The sequence below is a fragment of the Carassius carassius genome, chromosome 42 (assembly GCF_963082965.1).
Source record: "Carassius carassius chromosome 42, fCarCar2.1, whole genome shotgun sequence".
Classification (NCBI taxonomy): Eukaryota; Metazoa; Chordata; class Actinopteri; order Cypriniformes; family Cyprinidae; genus Carassius; species Carassius carassius.
The window spans coordinates 24,872,925-24,883,304 of NC_081796.1; positions in this window are offsets into that span (position 1 = coordinate 24,872,925).

Here is a 10,380-nt window from a genome sequence, read left to right on the forward strand (position 1 = left end):
AAGACTTAAAAGGAAATGCAAGTTATAAACTTCCGTGACGATGTGACACTGTCTCGATTGTGCAAGTGACAATTCCTGTCAACTGTGCAGCATGCAGCTCGCTTACAGTTCAGACAGAATGTGTTGATTTGAAGCCATTTCTACATTTTGAGAGTTTGTAAATTTCACACTGTTTGTGAAATTGCATCTCACAGAAAGTTTTCAAACTACTTAGTAAGTTATTTAATAAAGAAATATTAATTGTACCTCACCTTCAGTATTTTATATATATATATATATATATATATATATATATATATATATATATATATATATATATATATATATTATATATATATATATATATTTTTTGAGATGATGTCATTGCATGTCATGCCAAACATCTCACGGCAGGTGCATCGTCAACTTGAAATTGGTTAAAGAGATCTGTCTTTAAAGTGACAGCCAGTCACTTCCCAAAACTTCCCAAAGCAATTATCGGCCGATAGCAATCAGTAGCTGATCAATAGGAGCATGCTTAAATAATTACAAAATTATGTTATTCATTAGCATTCAGTTTTTGTATGCATGTATTTTTGATGTTGATTTGTTTATTGTTAGGATAAGACCCTGAAATGTTCTGTGTTCCGGATCTGCGTCTCTATACCCAGCATCCAGTCTCTGGGTCTCACCGGACGATACCTTTATCTGCTGTTCAGACCCAGCCCAAACAAACACTTCATTGTGCACCTGGACATCGTTGAATTCTTTGAATTTTTTTTTATGCATAGCTTTGTAATGATACAGACTTTCATGTACATGTCACACCCAGGGGCTGGCTATGCTTTAACTAAGCCACACCCCTTCTCAACTTCCACCTCGAGGAGGTCCCCAAACCCGACCCAATGGCCAAACAACGCGAGAACAAGTAAGTGATAAAACAATCTTTATTTAAATATTTAAAAATAGCTTAGGGAATAGGGAAAGGGCAATTAAAACTAAACTCTGACTCGGCCCTCCAGATGGGCTATGGCCGGGAAGAGGTCAGGGAGCAAGGGGGCCACGGGGATCCGGGGCGTGGGGCTCGGGCCCCGGCCTGAGTCTTAGGTATCCGTAGCGCCCTCCTTCTTCCTCCTCTTCGCTGAATACAGCTCACGGTAAGTACTGGTTCACACAGTTCGTTCTCGAGGTGCCCACTCTCTTTCTCTTCCTCCACAGGCAACGGCTCTTCGCTGATTACAGCTCACAGTAAGTACTGATTCACCCAGTTCGTTCCTTGGGTGCTCACGCTCTTTCTCTTTCTCCACAGGCAACGGCTGGGACACACAGGCACAGTTAGTTCAGCTTGGTTTTGCTCTCACCTCTTCGCTGATTACAGCTCACAGTAAGTACTGGTTCACACAGTTCGTTCCTTGGGTGCTCACTCGCTTTCTCTTTCTCCACAGGCAGCGGCTTAAGTACAGGTTTCCTCAGTCTCTCCTCGTGTTACCCACTCTCTCTCCTTTTCTCTCCACAGGTATCAACTTGGGCACAATAGCACAGTTAGTTTGCTTCGAATGGCTCTCACCTCTGGGCTGGACACAGCGTACTGTAAGTACAGGGTTCGCTCTATTCCTCCTCGTGTTATTCACTCTCTCTCTCCTTTTCTCTCCACAGGTATCAACTTGGGCACAATAGCACAGTTAGTTTGCTTTGAATGGCTCTCACCTCTGGGCTGGACACAGCGTACTGTAAGTACAGGGTTCGCTCTATTCCTCCTCGTGTTATTCACTCTCTCTCTCCTTTTCTCTCCACAGGTATCAACTTGGGCACAATAGCACAGTTAGTTTGCTTTGAATGGCTCTCACCTCTGGGCTGGACACAGCGTACTGTAAGTACAGGGTTCGCTCTATTCCTCCTCGTGTTATTCACTCTCTCTCTCCTTTTCTCTCCACAGGTATCAACTTGGGCACAATAGCACAGTTAGTTTGCTTTGAATGGCTCTCACCTCTGGGCTGGACACAGCGTACTGTAAGTACAGGGTTCGCTCTATTCCTCCTCGTGTTATTCACCTCTCTCTCCTTTTCTCTCCACAGATATCAACTTGGGCACAATAGCACCGTTAGTTTGCTTTGAATGGCTCTCACCTCTGGGCTGGACACAGCGTACTGTAAGTACAGGGTTCGCTCTATTCCTCCTCGTATTATTCCCTCTCTCTCCTTTTCTCTCCACAGATATCAACTTGGGCACAATAGCACCGTTAGTTTGCTTTGAATGGCTCTCACCTCTGGGCTGAACACAGCGTACTGTAAGTACAGGGTTCGCTCTATTCCTCCTCGTGTTATTCACCTCTCTCTCCTTTTCTCTCCACAGATATCAACTTGGGCACAATAGCACCGTTAGTTTGCTTTGAATGGCTCTCACCTCTGGGCTGAACACAGCGTACTGTAAGTACAGGTTTCCTCTGTTTCTCCTTGTGTTACTCACTCTCTTTCCTTTCCTCTCCACAGGTATCAACTTGGACACAAAACACAGTTACTCTGCTTTGGATGGCTTTCACCTCTGGGCTGGACACAGCGTACCGTGCTATCTCCGGAGATCTGAAGCACGCTCACAACATATACTGTACTGAACTAGGCTAGGGCCAGCAATCTCCTTGTCCTCCCACGCCGAAGTGCGTGAAGGCGGGGGTTTATCTGACAGGACACACGGCAATACACAGCAGCCCACAGCAATATACAACACCACGTCAAAATTATAGGTTTTCACAGCACGAAGACTCACCCACCACACTCAGTGTACGGAAAGGACACCCGTCTTCCTTCACTTCGCTTGGTTCGGATCTGGCGATGGAATATGCGGCCTAGCTAGTGATGTCGTCGTTGCGACTACTTCAATAAGTATTCCTTCGGCTCTCCCACCACACTATATTAGGGGTAGGGCCGCCCTCCTCCTCCTGGAGAGATCTACACAACGCCAGGCCAATATACAGGGCACTTTCGACTGGCTCTTAGTACTCACATCAATGCCACTTCCAATCCCCTTTTTCACGTCGTCTCAGTTCGCCGTATAATCTGTTCACTTCTCAACCTTTAAGGTTCGCGATGTCTTCACAATCATACAATTCCAGCCTGAGGGAGAGAGAGAGTTAGACAGCTACCAGCAGCGTACCAAGACGGGCACAACCCAGTGCTTCACACACACCAAAGAGAGCTTCCCAGACTGTGAAATAACTTGGCCTTAAGTACTGCCTTGTCCAGCGTATCCTCCAATCACCAACCGCTGTCCCTAACTAGGCACAGGTGCATCGAATTCCCTGATTTTCCTTCTTACGGCGCTACCGGAAGTTCCGGTGTTCTGTTTTTCCGGTCCGGGCGGAAACACTTCCGGGCGGAACCAAACTTCCCGAATTTTGGTTCCGCCCCTAAAGATCGTCACCTTGTGACATCCTCCCCCGCCAATCCGTTCTAGTCCCTAGAACGTCCTCGGGCTGTCCACTCCCCATAGCGGGCAGGGGGTCGGCCTCGGTTCTCTCGCTGGGATCGTCTCACTGGTGAATCGGGCTCAGCTTGTTCAGGGGCTGCTTCTGGTTCTCTCGGGGCGATCGGGGGTGGTGCCACCACGGGTCTCCCTGGTACCACAGCCCAACCTTCAATCCAGGGGGCCGCTGGTACAGGTTCCGTGGGGACTTCTTCCACGGCTTCAGGGTAGTTAGGGCATGGGCGAATCATGTTCCGGTGCACCACACGGTCGGGGCCTGACTTCCCTTCTGGCCGGATGGTATAGACCGGCTGCCCCGGCCTCTGCTGCCGGCAGACTACATAAGGGGTGGCCTCCCAACGGTCACTCAGTTTCCCCTTCCCCTGCCGCCGATTATCTCTCACCAACACCCTCTCTCCTGGCAGTAGAGGGGCTTCTCTAGCAGTCCGATCATACAACCGCTTACTTTTCTCTCCTGCCGTCTGTATCCTTTTCGACACCTGCTCGTAGGCGAAATGCAAGCGCTGGTGATGGCGCCCCACCCACTCCGTTACACTTGCTTCCTCTTGGTCGGCTATCACTCCTAGGACCAGGTCAGTAGGCATTCGTATGTGTCTGCCAAACATCAGGTAAGTGGGAGCGTAACCCGTAGTACTATGTATACTGTTGTTATAGGCCTGTAGGAGGTTTGGCAAGGCACTCACCCAATCGTCCTGCCGTTGTTGGTCCAAGGTCCCCAGCAGCCCCAATAGGGTCTGATTGAATCTCTCACAGCCGCCGTTCCCCTGAGGATGATACGAAGTGGTGTGAGTTTTCGTGCAACCGTACAACTGGCATAGTTCTCTAATTACCCTGGACTCAAAGTTGGCTCCTTGATCGGAGTGCAGAAACTCCGGGCATCCGAACGTCTGGAAGACGGCCCGCCATAAAACTGTAGCGGTGGTGGTTGCAGTCTGGTCGAGGGTGGGGATAGCCCAAGCGTACTTTGTGAACAAATCCGTTATTACCAAGATGTTCTGGTAGCGATCTCGTGGTCGGCCCAGTGTCAAGAAGTCCATAGCCATGATATGAAGGGGGGCCTTCGCATGGATGGGTACCATTGGCGCTCGGACCTCCCGTCTGGACTTAAACAATATGCATCTCGGGCAAGCTTGAATTAGGGCGTGCACCGATGCCTCTAGCCCGGGCCAAAAGAAGAATCTCCTAAGCAGGGACACGGTCCTCTCCTGTCCCTGATGCCCCAACTGGTTGTGGTACGCCGAAACTAAAGCCGTTACCTCATCTGCGGGTACCACGATCTGGCGTACTTCTTCGCCCAACTTCGGGTCACTGACCCTTCTGCACAAAACGCCATCTCTCAGCTCCAGCCTGTCCCATTGCCCCAGCAGCCTCCTCCCAGTATCCGTCTGGGCTAACCTCTCCGCTGGCGTCAGCCGTCGGCCCTGTTCCAGCCATTCTCTTACCAGCCGCACATCTTGATCCCTGGCCTGTCTCTCCCTCCACCGACGGGGATCCCATCCCCAGTTCTCAGGCACGGCCTCTTGTCTGCTGCCTGGTGCCTCTACTGCTCCTACCATATAGCCCTCCTCCGGGCTGGCCCCTCCGGGGCTTTCCGCTTCGGGCAGCCTTGAGAGGGCGTCCGCGTTCGTGTGTTCACGCCCTGGTCGGTACTGTAGTTGATAGTCAAAGTTGGCCAGTTGGGCCACCCACCGCTGCTCCACGGCTCCCAGCTTCGCCGTCTGCAAGTGTACTAAGGGGTTATTGTCTGTAATGATCGTCACCTTGGCACCCCAGAGGTAGTCTTTAAATTTCTCACTTAGGGCCCACTTCAACGCCAGCAGCTCCAATTTGAAAGAACTATAGTTCGCATCGTTCCTCTCGGCTGGGTGGAGGCTCCGGCTGGCGTACGCGATGACCCTCTCAACTCCGTCCTGCCGTTGAGCCAACACCGCTCCCAGCCCGAGATTGCTGGCATCTGTATACAAAAGGAATGGTTTTGTGAAATCTGCGTATGCCAAGATAGGGGCCTGTAGCAGCTCCTGCTTCAATGTCTGGAACGCCGACTCACAATTTGCATCCCAGTCTACGTTGGGCGACCCCCGGCCCCGGTTACGACCTGTGCCAACCAGCAACTGATTAAGGGGTTTAGCAATTTTTGAAAAGTCCTTTATGAAACGCCTATAGTATCCCACAAATCCTAAAAAGGATCGCACTTGCCTCACTGTCCTCGGGGCCTTCCAGTCCTTCGCGGCCGATACCTTTCCAGGATCTACGGACACTCCAGCCGCACTGACCACGTGGCCCAGAAAGTTGACTTCTCTCCGTAGTAAGTGACACTTATTGGGCTGTAGTTTCAATCCGTACTTCTCCATGGCCCGAAAGACTTCCTCGAGGTGCCTCAGGTGTGAATCAAAATCTGGGGAGTAGACAATCACATCATCCAGGTAAACTAATACTGACTCCATTAACTGACCTCCCAAGCACCGCTGCATCAGCCGCTGGAAGGTGGCCGGAGCGTTACAGAGCCCGAAAGGCATCCGGTCCCATTCAAATAGTCCAAACGGGGTTGTAAAGGCAGTCTTCTCCCGGTCTGCTTCGGCCACCTGCACCTGCCAGTAGCCACTGGCCAAATCTAGGGTAGAGTACCATGCCGACTGCGTGAGGCTGGCAAGCGAATCTTCGATCCGTGGCAAAGGGAAAGCGTCTTTCTTAGTCACGAGGTTCAGCTTACGGTAGTCCACGCAGAATCTCCAAGCCCCCGTCTTCTTTTGCACCAGCACTATGGGGGCCGCCCACGGGCTGCTGCTTTCCCTAACAACTCCTTGCTTCAGCATGCCTTGCAGGAGTGTACGTACCTCGGTATACAAAGTGGGCGGAATTGGGCGATACCTCTCCCGGCTGGGCCCTGCATCCCCGGTAGGTATATGATGTTGTACCACCTGGGTGCATCCGTAGTCTTCATCGTGGGTGGCGAACACATGCTGCCATCTCCGAAGGAGGGCCTGTAACTTCTGTGTCTGTGCTTGCTCTAAATCCTCCCCTTGTAACGACTCACCCGCCAGGTGGCTCGGCACACTCCTCTCCATACCACCCCATGGGGTGTCTACTTGTGTCAGGGCCACCTCGATGACAGTGGGGCACACCTGACGAAAACTAATATCCCTCTCTTCCCTTACTTGGTGGGATGTAACCGTTGTCAGACGGGCTAATCGTTGGTGCCGATGTAGTTGCACCGCGTATGGATGTACATTCCGTATCCTCACGGGGACTCTCCCCCGCCGGACCGTCGATAGTCCTCGTGCCACTTCCACTTGTGGACAATCCACATGGGGCTCCACCAGCACCCACTCTTCTGGGCCCGCTCTTCGGGGCGGTACTCGCGCCCACACAACAGCCTCACTTTTTGCGGGGACAGACAAAGCAAAACGACACATCACTCTTCCTACCTCTTCCTGTTCCCTGCGGACTTGGCTCATTTGCACCCTTCGACAGTCAGCTACCACACACTCCCACTTGGGCCTCTCTGCAGGTGGTATCTTCGATACGGGCCTAGCCCGAAATAGCTCTTCCCAGCAATCAGCGAGGACATTCATGCCCAACAGGGCTCGATGTGCACCCAGACAATGGTCTTGCACGATAATCACACCTTTCTGGGGGACCATCACTCCGTGAACCTCTAGGTCCGTCAATCGGTAGCCAATATATGGGATGTCGAGGCCGTTTGCGCCCTTCAGAGTAAGCCAGGGGGCCTCCGCCCCTGGTGCCCCTTGTTTCCCAAACACTTCTTCGGATAAACTCTCAGCAAACAACGTCACTTGGGAGCCTGTGTCTACCAGGCATTGAATCTCCTTGCCGCACACTCTCACCTTCGCCACGGGGCTACGCCCAATCATCTGGCTCCTAGAGCCATATCCTCTTCCAGGGTCTTCTCGAGGGGTCCCGGCCACACGACCCACAGTGGCCGGCCGACCTAAAAACCCCCTTCTGACGCCCTGCGGGGCCCACACTGGCGGCTATAGTGACCTGGTTTGCCACAGCGGTTGCAGATGGGTCGCCCTTGCTCGTCCCATTCGAAACGGGGCCGGTTAAAGTGGTTCGGGCGCCTGAACGGCTCTCGGCCTCCCTCTGAGTACACTCGGTCTCGGGGCGCCGGCCGTGGTTCCTCCCGCGCCCGTCCTTGGCGCAATTCTCCTACGAGGGCTTTAGACAGTTCAGACATCTGATCGCGGACATCTTTCAAAAGTTCAGCCTTCAGTGCTTGCTTCCAGTCAGGGCCTCCGGGTTGTGCTGGTGCTACTTCACTGACAACCGCACACACTGGGGAACCACTCACCTCAGTCTCATCACCTTCCAGGGCCAGTGCCTCTTTCTTCAGATCTTCAAACGTAAGACCCGGGTCCCTTCGAAACTGGATACGTAGGCTCTGTCTCACCGGACCCTCCTTCAACCCCAGAAGAAACTGGTCCCGCAATAGAGTCTCTCCATCTCCCAACCCGTGGTCCCGACGGGTCTGTAGTCGGGCGAATTGCTCTCGCAACCTCAGGGCGAAAGCTCTAATCGGTTGGCGGGGGCCCTGCTTACAATTGAAGAACTGGGAGCGAAGGGCAGCTACGGGGGTGTGGTCACCATACTGTTCAGTGAGGAACTGGAACACGGTTCGGGCGTTGGCTCTAACGGCTTCGGGGGCGGCATGCACCTCTCGCCGCGCTTCTCCATCCAGGGAGTTTAACACAAATTGAAGCCGCTGGGCTGCACTAAGGCCCTGTAGGTCGGCCAAGTACTCTAGTTGAGCCTTCCATTCAGACAATCGTACCTCGGATTCTGTCCCCCCATATTTTTGAATCCAGGGGCTCCCCATAAAAACGGGCATGGCACGGGGTTGGGCTGAAAGCCCCGCGTTGTCGGTCATTGGACGACCTTGGTTACTCAACTCGAGGTGGAAACCCTGCCGACTACGCCAAATCTGTCACACCCAGGGGCTGGCTATGCTTTAACTAAGCCACACCCCTTCTCAACTTCCACCTCGAGGAGGTCCCCAAACCCGACCCAATGGCCAAACAACGCGAGAACAAGTAAGTGATAAAACAATCTTTATTTAAATATTTAAAAATAGCTTAGGGAATAGGGAAAGGGCAATTAAAACTAAACTCTGACTCGGCCCTCCAGATGGGCTATGGCCGGGAAGAGGTCAGGGAGCAAGGGGGCCACGGGGATCCGGGGCGTGGGGCTCGGGCCCCGGCCTGAGTCTTAGGTATCCGTAGCGCCCTCCTTCTTCCTCCTCTTCGCTGAATACAGCTCACGGTAAGTACTGGTTCACACAGTTCGTTCTCGAGGTGCCCACTCTCTTTCTCTTCCTCCACAGGCAACGGCTCTTCGCTGATTACAGCTCACAGTAAGTACTGATTCACCCAGTTCGTTCCTTGGGTGCTCACGCTCTTTCTCTTTCTCCACAGGCAACGGCTGGGACACACAGGCACAGTTAGTTCAGCTTGGTTTTGCTCTCACCTCTTCGCTGATTACAGCTCACAGTAAGTACTGGTTCACACAGTTCGTTCCTTGGGTGCTCACTCGCTTTCTCTTTCTCCACAGGCAGCGGCTTAAGTACAGGTTTCCTCAGTCTCTCCTCGTGTTACCCACTCTCTCTCCTTTTCTCTCCACAGGTATCAACTTGGGCACAATAGCACAGTTAGTTTGCTTCGAATGGCTCTCACCTCTGGGCTGGACACAGCGTACTGTAAGTACAGGGTTCGCTCTATTCCTCCTCGTGTTATTCACTCTCTCTCTCCTTTTCTCTCCACAGGTATCAACTTGGGCACAATAGCACAGTTAGTTTGCTTTGAATGGCTCTCACCTCTGGGCTGGACACAGCGTACTGTAAGTACAGGGTTCGCTCTATTCCTCCTCGTGTTATTCACTCTCTCTCTCCTTTTCTCTCCACAGGTATCAACTTGGGCACAATAGCACAGTTAGTTTGCTTTGAATGGCTCTCACCTCTGGGCTGGACACAGCGTACTGTAAGTACAGGGTTCGCTCTATTCCTCCTCGTGTTATTCACCTCTCTCTCCTTTTCTCTCCACAGATATCAACTTGGGCACAATAGCACCGTTAGTTTGCTTTGAATGGCTCTCACCTCTGGGCTGGACACAGCGTACTGTAAGTACAGGGTTCGCTCTATTCCTCCTCGTATTATTCCCTCTCTCTCCTTTTCTCTCCACAGATATCAACTTGGGCACAATAGCACCGTTAGTTTGCTTTGAATGGCTCTCACCTCTGGGCTGAACACAGCGTACTGTAAGTACAGGGTTCGCTCTATTCCTCCTCGTGTTATTCACCTCTCTCTCCTTTTCTCTCCACAGATATCAACTTGGGCACAATAGCACCGTTAGTTTGCTTTGAATGGCTCTCACCTCTGGGCTGAACACAGCGTACTGTAAGTACAGGTTTCCTCTGTTTCTCCTTGTGTTACTCACTCTCTTTCCTTTCCTCTCCACAGGTATCAACTTGGACACAAAACACAGTTACTCTGCTTTGGATGGCTTTCACCTCTGGGCTGGACACAGCGTACCGTGCTATCTCCGGAGATCTGAAGCACGCTCACAACATATACTGTACTGAACTAGGCTAGGGCCAGCAATCTCCTTGTCCTCCCACGCCGAAGTGCGTGAAGGCGGGGGTTTATCTGACAGGACACACGGCAATACACAGCAGCCCACAGCAATATACAACACCACGTCAAAATTATAGGTTTTCACAGCACGAAGACTCACCCACCACACTCAGGGTACGGAAAGGACACCCGTCTTCCTTCACTTCGCTTGGTTCGGATCTGGCGATGGAATATGCGGCCTAGCTAGTGATGTCGTCGTTGCGACTACTTCAATAAGTATTCCTTCGGCTCTCCCACCACACTATATTAGGGGTAGGGCCGCCCTCCTCCTCCTG